We start from the raw sequence: 13,584 nt of genomic DNA on the forward strand, positions 1-13,584 counted from the left end.
ATTTATGCACCCAACATAGGAGCACCTCAATACATAAGGCAAATACTAACAGCCATAAAAGGGGAAATCGACAGTAACACATTCATAGTAGGGGACTTAAACACCCCACTTTCACCCATTGACAGATCATCCAAAATGAAAATAAATAAGGAAACACAAGCTTTAAATGATACATTAAACAAGATGGACTTGATTGATATTTATAGGACATTCCATCCAAAAACAACAGAATACACATTTTTCTCATGTGCTCATGGAACATTCTCCAGGATAGATCATATCTTGGGTCACAAATCAAGCCTTGGTAAATTTAAGAAAATTGAAATTGTATAAGTATCTTTTCTGACCACAACACTATGAGACTAGATATCAATTACTGGAAAAGATCTGTAACAAATACGAACACATGGAGGCTAAACAATACACTACTTAATAACGAAGTGATCACTGAAGACATCAAAGAGGAAATAAAAAAATACCTAGAAACAAATGACAACAGAGACACGATGACCCAAAACCTATGGGAAGCAGCAAAAGCAGTTCTAAGAGGGAAGTTTATAGCAATACAATCCTACCTTAAGAAACAGGAAACATGTTGAATAAACAAGCTAACTTTGCACCTAAAGCAATTAGAGAAAAAAGAGTAAAAAACCCCAAAGTTAGCAAAAGGAAAGAAATCATAAAGATCAGATGAGAAATAAATGAAAAAAGAAATGAAGGAAATGATAGCAAAGATCAATAAAACTAAAAGCTGGTTCTTTGAGAAGATAAACAAAATTGATAAACCATTAGCCAGACTCATCAAGAGAAAAAGGGAGAAGACTCAAATCAATAGAATTAGAAATGAAAAAGGAGAAGTAACAACTGACACTGCAGAAATACAAAAGATCATGAGAGATTACTACAAGCAACTCTATGCCAATAAAATGGACAACCTGGATGATATGGACAAATTCTTAGAAATGCACAACCTGCCAAGACTGAATCAGGAAGAAATAGAAAATATGAACAGACCAATCACAAGCACTGAAATTGAAACTGTGATTAAAAATCTTCCAACAAACAAGAGTCCAGGACCAGATGGCTTCACAGGCGAATTCTATCAAACATTTAGAGAAGAGCTAACATCTATCCTTCTGAAACTGTTCCAAAATACAGCAGAGGGAGGAACATTCCAAAACTCATTCTACGAGGCCACCATCACCCTGATACCAAAACCAGACAAGGATATCACAAAGAAAGAAAACTACAGGCCAATATCACTGATGCACATAGATGCAAAAATCCTCAACCAAATACCAGCAAACAGAATCCAACAGCACATTAAAAGGATCATACACCATGATCAAGTGCAGTTTTTTGCAGGAATGCAAGTATTCTTCAATAAATGCAAATCATCAATATGATACACCGTATTAACAAATTGAAGGAGAAAAACAATATGGTCATCTCAATAGATGCAGAGAAAGGTTTCAACAAAATTCAACACCCATTTATGATAAAAAACCCTCCAGAATGTAGGCATAGAGGGAACTTTCCTCAACATAATGAAGGCCATATTTGACAAACCCAGAGCCAACATCATCCTCAGTGGTGAAAAACTGAAAGCATTTCCACTAAGAGCAGGAACAAGACAAGGTTGCCCACTCTCATCTCTCATATTCAACATAGTTTCGGAAGTTTTAGCCACAGCAATCGGAGAAGAAAAGGAAATAAAAGGAATCCAAATTGGAAAAGAAGAAGTAATGCTGTCACTGTTTGCAGATGACATGATACTAATCATAGAGAATCCTAAAGATGCTACCAGAAAACTACTAGAGCTAATCAATGAATTTGGTAAAGTAGCAGGATACAAAATTAATGCACAGAAATCTCTGACAGTCCTATACACTACTGATGAAAAATCTGAAAGTGAAATCAAGAAAACTCTCCCATTAACCACTGCAACAAAAAGAAAAAAATATCTAGGAATAAACCTACCTAAGGAGACAAAAGACCTGTATGCAGAAAACTAAGACACTGATGAAAGAAATTAAAGATGATACAAATAGATGGAGAGATATACCGTGTTCTTGGATTGGAAGAATCAACATTGTGAAAATGACTCTACTACCCAAAGCAATCTATAGATTCAATGCAATCCCTATCAAACTACCACTGGCACTTTTCACAGAACTAGAACAAAAAATTTAACAATTTGTATGGAAACACAAAAGACCCCGAATAGCCAAAGCAATCTGGAGAACGAAAAATGGAGCTGGAGGAATCAGGCTCCCTGACTTCAGACTATACAACAGAGCTACAGTAATCAAGACAGTATGGTACTGGCACAAAAACAGAAATATAGATCAATGGAACAGGATAGAAAGCACAGAGATAAACCCACACACACATGGTCACCTTATCTTTGATAAAGGAGGCAGGAATGTACAGTGGAGAAAGGACAGCCTCTTCAATAAGTGGTGCTGGGAAAACTGGACAGGTACATATAAAAGTATGAGATTAGATCACTCCCTTAACACCATACACAAAAATAAGCTCAAAATGGATTAAAGACCTAAATGTAAGGCCAGAAACTATCAAATTCTTAGAGGAAAACATAGGCAGAACACTCTATGACATAAATCACAGCAAGATCCTTTTTGACCCACCTCCTAGAGAAATGGAAATAAAAATAAACAAATTAGACTGAATGAAACTTAATAGCTTCTGCACAGCAAAGGAAACCATAAACAAGACCAAAAGACAACCCTCAGAATGGGAGAAAATATTTGCAAATGAAGCAACTGACAAAGGATTAATCTCCAAAATTTGCAAGCAGCTCATGCAGCTCAATAACAAAAAAAACAAACAACCCAATCCAAAAATGGGCAGAAGACCTAAATAGATATTTCTCTAAAGAAGATATACATATTGCCAACAAACACATGAAAGAATGCTCAACATCTTTAATCATTAGAGAAATGCAAATCAAAACTACAATGAGATATCATCTCACACCAGTCAGAATGGCCATCATCAAAAAATCTACAAACAATAAATGCTGGAGAGGGTGTGGAGAAAAGGGAACACTCTTGCACTGCTGGTGGGAATGTGAATTGGTTCAGCCACTATGGAGAACAGTATAGAGGTTCCTTAAAAAACTACAAATAGAACTAGCATATGACCCAGCAATCCCACTACTGTGCATATACCCTGAGAAAACCAAAATTCAAAAAGAGTCATGTACCAAAATATTCATTGCAGCTCTATTTACAATAGCCCGGAGATGGAAACAATCTAAGTGCCCATCATCAGATGAATGGATAAAGATGTGGCACATATATACAATGGAATATTACTCAGCCATAAAAAGAAACGAAATTGAGCTATTTGTAATGAGGTGGATAGACCTAGAGTCTGTCATACAGAGTGAAGTAAGTCAGAAAGAGAAAGACAAATACCGTATGCTAACACATATATATGGAATCTAAGGGAAAAAAAAAAGTTCATGAAGAACCTAGGGGTAAGATGGGAATAAAGACACAGATCTACTAGAGCATGGACTTGAGGATATGGGGAGGGGAAGGGTAAGCTGTGACAAAGTGAGAGAGAGGCATGGACATATATACACTACCAAACGTAAGGTAGATAGCTAGTGGGAAGCAGCCGCATAGCACAGGAAGATCAGCTCGGTGCCTTGTGACCACCTAGAGGGGTGGGATAGGGAGGGTGGGAGAGAGGGAGACGCAAGAGGGAGACGTAAGAGGGAAGAGATATGGGAACCTATGTATATGTATAACTGATTCATTTTGTTATAAAGCAGAAAGTAACACAGCATTGTAAAGCAATTATACCCCAATAAAGATGTTAAAAAAATGTACTTCTTATTGTGGGATAGCATCAAAAGTTTGAAAACTACTGGTCTAGTGGCTGAGTTGGAAAGTGGCATGGGAAACTAAGTACCTAGACCAGCCTTTCTGCTGAAAACAAGCTAAAATGCTGGATAAAATGCATCGATGCTCTGGCACAAAAGTAAAGAATATTTAGACTGAACAGTAATTGGAAACCCAGTGAGTTCATTTTAAGAAGTTGTTTTTGGCAGGAATCAAGATGGCGGAGCAGAAGGACGTGGAGCTCATCTCCTCCCACAAACACATCAAAAATATATCTACGTGTAGAGCAATTCTCACAGACATCTGGAACCTGGCAGAAGAATTCTCATATTGTACAAACAAAGCTGCAAGAAAGGTCTCCATGTAAACGGGTAGAATAGAAAAAAAAAAGGTATTGGGTTGGGATCTGTAACCCTGGGTGGGATCTGTAAGGAAGAGGTCTGCATGGGTGGACCTTCGCCCTGGGGATAGAGCGGTTTGAGACACAATGTGGGCATTCCAGTCCTGGTGTCCTGTGCAGAGCAAACAAGCCCTCTTGCCTGCTGGGAAATCTGCTGAGACAGACAGCAAGGCTGGAGAAGCCTACACTATTTGTGAGGAGTGTGCATGTGCTGGCTTGCCAACAACCAGAGTGGAGAGAGCCATGCACTGGCGACTGCTACTTCACCACACCTTCCAACCAAAGAGGCAAACACCCCAGTCCTGCTCACTGCACAACACAGTCCAGCAGAAGATCTGGGCAAAGACTCCATCTAGCTATGCAGAAAAAGAACAGGGCACCTGAGGTGTGATCTGGGTGGAGCTGTGGAAGCCATTGTCAGTGCATGCATGGGGTGGTGCCACAAGAGGCTGCAGATGCTAAGGGCTGAATTTCAGGCAGACAGGCCCTAGGAGAGGATTCAATCTCGCTATGGAAAGACAGCCTGAAGTGCCTGGGGTGTGGTGCCTGTGGAGCAGCGATGGCCATTGTCAGCGTGCTCAGGAATATGCAGCAGTTCAGTTCACCCCAGCTCTGCCCACTCCACACTGTAGCTGAGCGCTAGATCTGGGGCAGACAGGTCCTGGGAGAAGACTGCCACAGAGGCAGCAAGCAGCACAGCCACCTCAATTCCTACAGCCAAGACACCCCAACCCCAAGCCCCAGCTTACTTCATATCATAGCTGTGTACTAGATCTGGGACAAACACAGCAGAGAAAGGGATGCAACCTTGGGCTGCTATTGAATGGAACTGCAGATGCCTTCACAGGTGCTGCATAGGTCCTCTGTGACCACACAGGCCTCACTTTCTTCAGAAATCACCTATTTTGGGGCAGGGCAAGCACCCAAGGGCAATGGAGCCTGACTGAACCTGACCCTCAGGGCTTCTGCTCCAACAACTGGGGAACAGGCCCTACCCCTGACAAGGCAAGGATAGCCACAGAGCAAAGAGGAAGCCCCACCCAACTCTAGACACCACAACACCAATAACAGCCCTATCAAGGGGATAACAGCCAGCACACCCTGAGGAAAGGTGTGGCTGGCAGCCATACCAAAACCAGCCCTTGTACCAAAAACACTGTACACTCACAGTCTACACAGGGATGCGCCCACATAAAAACACCCCTTCAAGACCACAGTAGATAACTGTTTCTCCTAAAATGAAAAGACAGAGGATCTACTTCCAGTTACAAGAACAAATAATGAAACAGACCTCACCAATCTACTAGAACCCGAGTTGAAAAACAAAATCAGCAAACTTCTAACCATGTTTATCAAGAACAATTTTCCAAATAAATAAAACTAAACGTTTAAAAATAAAGTTAGAAAAAGATCAATATATCTGAATTAAACAAAAGCAGTTAACAAAAATAAGAACAGAAATTAATGATATAAGAAAATAAAGAGATCAACAAAGCCAAATTTTTAAATATAGCAATAACATTTAGAAACCTCTGGCAGTCTAATGGAGAAAAAAAAAGGGAGTACAGAGACACACACACAAAAACTTAGTAATTACATTAGTAATTACATAATGGACTGAAGTATAGGTAGAGAGTTCACAATTACCAAGTGGTTATACAATTGCAATGAAAGGTAAATACAGTCCACCTAATGGGAGAAGATGATGCAGTATATGTATCTAAAAAGGATTCATTATCCATGACAGATAAAGTATCAATATTTCTACAAATCTATAAAATAAATATAAACAATCTAATAGAGATAAAAGGTCAAAAGACTTGAACAGGCATTTCAGGAATAGGGAAAAGAAATGGACAATAAAGTTCTATGAATAGATGCATACACTTATTAAATAACCTGGAAAGTGTATATTGAAATCATACCATTTCACACCCACCAGTTAGGCAAATATGAAAAATCTGACATTGCTATTGAGTTGTGAGGATGTAGAATTTCTACAACTCTAATGCAGTGCTTGTTGGAGTATAAATTATTAGAACCATTTTGGAAAAAATGATATTTAACATTATCTAGTAAAGTTGATGCACATATCTTTCTATGTAACAATTCCACTTTTAGATATAGACGTTAGAGACGCCCTCACATATAAAGACAATGTGGCATGCAGAAGAACGTGCATAGCAGTGATGTTAGAAACAAAACACTGGAGACATCCAAATTTACATCAACACTGATAAATAAATTCAAATGTATTCATACAATGGAAAACAACATAGCAGTGAAATTGAAAGACCTACAGATGTATGCCTCAATGTGGGTGAATCTCATAAAGTTGAATGAACGAAGTGAGTTACAGAAGAATACATATAGTCTGATCCTATTTCTACAATTTACATACATGAAAAAGAGTATAATGTTTTGGGATACATATTCACATGGCAAAATTAAAATAAAAATCAAAGAAAGTATGAATAATATTTAGAACAGCCATTACCTCTGAGAGGAAAGGAGAGAGAGGAGTATGATCAAAGGGTACACAAAGGGATTCAAAGGTACTCATAATTTGGTATATTGTATGCTGTGTGTTGGTTAAACAGTGCTCTTTTTAGAATTTTTTCATAAATTATAAGTAATAAAATGTTTCACACTAAAATACAAATAAAGCATTATAAAATATATTATCTGAAATTGTCCAGAGTTCTCTTCAGATTTCTTAATGTTTCGTAGATGTTGTTTGCTAGCAAGTCCATATTAAAGGAATACTGGAAAATTAAGAGATTATTGTATGAGGTGATTCTAAAGTGACCTTGATTCACCCTCCTTCAGCTAATATGTTCATCTGTTAGGCTTGTTCAATAAGATATGTCTGTAATTACCATGCATGAGTTGTTGCTTCCAAGTGGAAAAGGAAGATGACACTGGCAACACCGTGTTCTATACAAGTAGCCATCTACATGCTTTTTCCTTTTAATTCTGACCTAAAATGGAAATTTTGAGATAAATTTTCTTTTTGATTAAGGATAAAATGTTATTGTCACAAAGTCACTGAACCAGAACTAAGGATCCATCCATAGAGATGTTAAGTAAAAGCTATATTTATTTGATATGCTCATGTTTTCTCTGTATATTTCAAGGCATTTCTAAATAACTTCACTAAAAATTACCACCCATTATTAAGAACCACTTACTTTTTCCCAGTGAGCTGAAATCAAGTTTAAAAAAGATATCATGCAAGAAAAAATTCCTCTAGAAGCTGTTCCTGAAAATTAACTTTGGTTATTCTGAGATCCTTTGGGATACTAAATTGCAACAATAAGCTCTAAAAGCATTGTTGCTTTTAGAGCAACAATTTATCAACCTCTAAATTCCCCTTAATATACCTGAGATTAAATCAAATGAATCATGCTTTCCCTGATAGTTACATTATTTTGGTAAGGCTAATCTTTAAGTAGAAAAGAATTAGTGATTTTTGTTGCTTCTATCATTTCTGTGAAATAATAATTTTCAGAGCTCGAAGATGGGCCTTGCCATTTACAAAATCCTATCTGATTTAATAGAATATTTCTAATATTGCTATTTCTAACATTGATTTCTACACAGAGTAAAATAAAGTGGCTTTCTTCTGAAAAACTCCAAATATCAAATAAGTCCAATTTCCAATCTGTTATAAATTTGAAACTAATTTATCAGGAAACAAGAAGTCAGATTGTAATGTAGTGAGGTAAAGAAAAGAAATTACTAATATGAGCAAATTAGATAAAGAAGGTATTCATATACTTCAAGACTCTTGCCATCTTCTAATCAGGCTATGGAAGAATTTCATGTATCTCTTGGGCAGTGCTTTCTCCCTGATACTGATAATTTTGTCTCCCGCCCCATCTGCATCTTATTAGTTCATTCAGCATGTGTAGGGACATAAACATCATGTATATCTTACAGCTTGTCAATGTATCATGTTGACATTAAAAATCAATCTTTGGTGATAGAGATTAGAATAGTTATTTGTCTGCATGGTGGTAGAGGGTAGCAGGGCAAAGGTACTGACTGGAAATATTTGTGAGGGACCTTTTTGGGTGTAATGGAAATGTTCTTTATTTGGTCTGCGAGTAAGGCATATATATTTGTAAATATTAATTGATCTGTACACTTAAGATTTGTGTATTTCACTCTACATAAATTTACCCTCAGTAATGTATTAGCAAAAGAAAAAAATATAAATTAGAGTATCTTGATTCATGGTTTCCCTTCAGATTTAGAATATAATCCAAATATTTTATGGCTTGTGAAGTTCTACGTAATCTCGTTCTTATATGTCTGTCCATCTTCCTTTCCTGACTCTCTTGTTTTGCTTACTATTTTTTGGCCCTGTGGTTCTTGCTGTTCTTTAAAACTACACAAGCCAGCAGTGCCTCCTGATAGCGCCGGGTGGGGCGGAGCCCACGGCCACCACTCACCGCGGTCCCTCCAAAGGGGGACTCGTACTCTGAGGAAGAGAAGGAAGGGATGGAGCTGGGGCAGGAGGAGGAGGAAGGTGAACCCCGGATCCAGGGAGAACTAATGACATTCAATCAATCCACAGATGATATCAACAGACGCGAAAATGAACTTGAGGACATCTGTCACAAGTTCTGCTCTGTTCTGGTAGAAGCGACGGTGAAACCGGACAAGCTGGTGAAGAAAACTCGCAAAGCCGTGGAAGATCCGAAGCCCTACTGGGAGGTGTGGAGGGCGGCGAGGCTGGCTCAGCTGGAAGCTCTGAGAACCGCGCAGGACCTCCTGAGCCGCCACGGAGACTATCCCCGTGGCCGAGCAGTGCCTGCTGGAGGATGGCAAGTGGCAGTTCGACTCGGCCTCGCAGGAGATGCTGAATCAGCCACGCAGAGGGTCATGGAGGCGGAGCTGACCAAGACTGCACAAGGAGCCTGCGACCAGGTACAACATGGCCATGGACCGCATGTGGCAGCTGGAGGACAAACTCGGGAAGATAGTGGACGACCTGTAGGCCAAGCTGTCATGGTGAAGGGCAAATACAAGATGGCCCTGAGGAACCTGGAGACGATCTCGGACATGATGCACGAGCAGCAGCACGCCAGTGCGACTAGGGCCTCGCAGCCGTGGCATCAGGGCCAAAGGTGGCAGCGCGACCACAGAGAACCTGTCGGGGAGCAAGCCCGAGCTGGATGCCATTTCTGTGGCCTCCGAGGCTTCTCAAGATGACAAATGTAGCACCTCTGTGTCTGAAAATGACTTGGAAACCCAGTCTGTGTCCAGCTTCAGCTCAGGACCCAGTCTGAGATACCCGACCACTGACCAGATCCCCACGGCTGTGAGGTCCGGCAGCCTGGACCTGCCCGGCTCCGTGTCCGTCAGAGTTCGTGATGATGTTCCCGGTGCTGGGCGAATGCAGCAGGACCTCTTTCCCCAAGTGTGAGGTAGAGTGAGATGACAGGGCAAAAGGGGCAGGAAATAAAATGAGTGACAAAGCCAACAACCGGGACGTCAGCGAGCAGTGCCATGGCAAGATCCAAAGCAGCCCCTCCCCGCGAGGGCAGTGCCTTGGAGGATGAAATGCATGGGGCAACTGTCCCTCCAGTGCTCAAAGGGCAGAGACGGTATCATCCCTGACAAAAAAATGGTGCATATCGGCTGATCCATCACAGCTCTGGCCCAAGTGCATATCGATATTTATACATGAAACTGTATGGAAAACATTGTGCCTCTTATCACTTAATATGTATGTAAGTCCCCTACATACCAACCAGTTCCCTTCCAAGAGCACAGTTTGTAAGTCCAATTTGTTCATAAGTCCGATAAAGTGAGCCTAGGTACCCAACTAACACAATTGGCTATGTAGTACTGTACTGTAATAGATTTAGACTTTTCACACAAATAATACATAAAAAACAAACACAAAAAATAAAGAGAACATTTTTAATCTTTACACTACAGTATCTTGAAAAGTACAGTACAGTACCAGCTATATCACTGCTGCTTTTACGCTTGCTTCCAGACATCCTTGGCTTGAAATAAAGATACTACTGTACTCTATACAGTACTGTAAAGTACACAAAACCACAACCACTTGTAGAGGATGCATGCATATGACAATGTACGCCAGACACGTGAACTAACTTAGGTGACTGGACATGCAAACGCACATTCTCATCTTTGAAAGTTCGCAACTTGAAGGATCATATGTAGGGGACTTACTGTATGCCAAATCTTAAGCATTTCCTCTAAACTGCACTAATGAAGTTTCAGTGACATTGAGAGCTATGAGACACTGATGAAAGAAACAGAAGATGACACAAACAGATAGCAAGATATAACTCGTTCTTGGATTGGAAGAATCAATATTGTTAAAATGAGTATACTACCCAAGGCAATCTACAGATTCAATGCAATGCCTATCAAATTACCATTGGCATTTTCCACAGAACTAGGATATTGAATTCTTGTTTAGTAGTTTATTTCTTTCAACACTTTAAATATTTTATTGTACTCTCTCTTCTTGCTTTCTTGGTCTCTAATGAGAAGGCTTCTGTAATTCTTGTCTCTATAGAAATATCATGTCTCCTCCTCACCCTCACCCCAGCCAACCTCTTTCAAGTTGTTCTCTTTGTATTTGCTTTTCTGAGTTTTGAATAAGATATATCTATGTCTGGTACTTTTGGTATTTGTTCTTCTTGGTGTTCTCTGAGACTTCTTGGTCTTCAGTTTGGTGTCTATCATTAATTTTAGTTACAATTATGTCAAATACTTCCTCTGCTATATTCTCTCTTCTCATTTTGGCATTCTAATTATGCATATGTCATATCTTTTAAAGTTGTTCCATATGTCTTGGATGTTCTGTTTCTCAATTATTTTTTTATTTGTATTTCAGTTTAGGAAATTTCTATTGACATATCTTAAAGCACACTGATTATTTCCTCAGCTATTTCCAGTCTCCTGATGAGCTCAACAAAGGCATTATTCATTTCTGTTACAGTGTTTTTGATTTATGGCATTTCCTATGGATTCTCTCTTAGATTTTATATGTCTCTGCTTACATTATCCATCTGTTCTTTCATGCTTTCTATTTTTTCCATTACAGCCATTAACATTTTAATCATAAGTATTTAAAATTCTCAGTATGATAATTTCAATGTCTCTGCCCTATCTGAATCTACTTCTGATGTTGCTTTGCCTCTTCAGACCATGTTTTTTACTTGCCTCTCAATATGCTTTGTAATTTTTTGTTGAAGGCTGGGTATGATGTATTAAGTAATAGGAACTTAGGTAAATAAGCCTCTAGAGTGAAGATTGGTGATAATGTGACTAGAAATTGCACTTTAAAATTTATTGTTGCTATAGGTGACAAAGACACTTAAAGCACATGCAATCAGTAAAAGAAATAAACTAGACTTCATTAAAATTAAAAGCTTTTGTGCATCAAATGACATTATAATAGTGAAAAGACAACATTTGTAAATCATTTATCTGATATCATATGAAATCATATATCATATATCTGATCATCATTTATTTTTTAGGACTCCTATGAAGTTATTTTAGCCAGTACTTAGTTTTTTTTTTTTAAATAATTATTTCTGTGGGAGAACAAGAGCCTGGAGCTTCCTACTCTGCCATTTTCTGATGTCATCCCAAATTCCAAGGTTTTTAAAAACTGTTATGCCTTCTTTTTATGTTCTAGGCTAAATATCACTGCTTTAATCAATTATACTCTAAAAGTTGGCAACATCTATATATTTCCCCATGATTCCTGATAAAAAGTGAAGTTTGGTGATTTCACTGACAGATTTGTTCAGAGCAGGTAAATCCTTTCTCACCTTATACACACATTTCTTTCAATTACTTTTAGTGACATTTTAAAATCCTCTTCAATGATGATTAGTGTTGAAAGAGCAGAAGAGAGCTTTAACAATAAGATCTTCTTGTCACCCATCAATATTATATCCTTTTCCCCAAATTCAGTTCATTTTGGCCATCACCTGCCTAAAAACTCTTCTCAAAGTCTTCTTTGATACAATCATGGCACTTTACAAATCTAGGTTCAAGAGAAAGCTTCATTTACAGTTTCAGTGATTGCTTTGGGTGCTTTTTTCTTCCTTCATATTATTATTCATAATCAGTCATAACTCCATTTGTGATAACATTCACTCCTCTTTAATCATTATTTTAAATTTAAGAGTCTCACATAATGAGATCAGATTTATCTTTTTGCTTAACTCTTTGATCTCTTACTTTATGAAATCCAGGGAAATACAGTAGTATCCAAAAGTTTTGATTGATGTGAATCTACAATTATCTTAAAGTGAAAACTTTACTTAAAAAAAAGTGAGTCAGGAAAAAAAGGAGCATCCACCTCCTTGCAGCTAATTAGAAAACAACAATCATTCCTTTACTTGAACCAGACTATGTCTTAGAAGCACAGAGTTACTGACCACTATTAAGCACCTACCTCTTGGCCCCATCCAACCCTGTAAACTTGGAGTTACATGCCTGTATGCTCTTTATTCTCTTGAAGAAAATAATGTGCTTACGCTCTATATTAGTTTTGTGTGGCTATTTTAACAAAGTACACAAACCAGATGGCTTAAAGCAACAGAAATTTATCCTCTTACCCTTCTGGAAGCTGTAAGCCTGAAATTAAGCTGTCAACAGGGCCATGCTCCCTCTGGTACTCTGGGTAGAATCCTTCCTTGCCTTCTGCTCGTGGCCAGCAATCCACGGGTCCTGAAAACCCTTGTCTTTCAGCTCTATCACTCCCATTACTGTCTCTATCTTCATATAACATTCTCCCTGTATGTCTATGTCTGTGTCTCCCCTCTTCTTCTTATAAAGACACCAGTCATATTGATAGGGCCCACCCTAATGATTGAATATTTACTTGATTATATCTGCAAAGACCCTATTTCCAAATAAGGTCACATTCATAGGTACTGGAGGTTACAGCTTCAGCATATCTTGTTGTGTTACACAATTCAATTCATAACATACTCCACAGTTGGAGCTTAAAAATGATTAAATTTAAAATAACCCCCTCCCATTTTTCAATTACTTCGATAAGCATCAGTGCAGTCATTCTGTCTAAACTGCATCTTCCGGCGGTACAGAGAATTGCTGAAGATGATGAGATATTTTAGTAGAACTAAATTCTAATTAACTTTGTGTATGATTAACTTTGTCAATGTTTTTCGGGAAACAGGGAAAGAATTTAAAGATTAATGCAGATTTTCACAGGTGGCAGCAGATGAGGACCCATATGCTCACAAATCCTTTCACTCCTCACTGGAATATGCATTG

At 38.5% G+C, this 13,584-nt stretch overlaps 1 pseudogene; it reads left to right on the forward strand.

Moving 5' to 3' along the window:
* Positions 1-8,769: 8,769 nt before the first annotated feature.
* Positions 8,770-9,928, forward strand: LOC101335197 (SH3 domain-binding protein 5 pseudogene; annotated as a pseudogene).
* The last annotated feature ends 3,656 nt before the right edge of the window (positions 9,929-13,584 follow it).

The sequence above is a fragment of the Tursiops truncatus genome, chromosome X (genome assembly GCF_011762595.2).
Source record: "Tursiops truncatus isolate mTurTru1 chromosome X, mTurTru1.mat.Y, whole genome shotgun sequence".
In the NCBI taxonomy this organism is placed as follows: Eukaryota; Metazoa; Chordata; class Mammalia; order Artiodactyla; family Delphinidae; genus Tursiops; species Tursiops truncatus.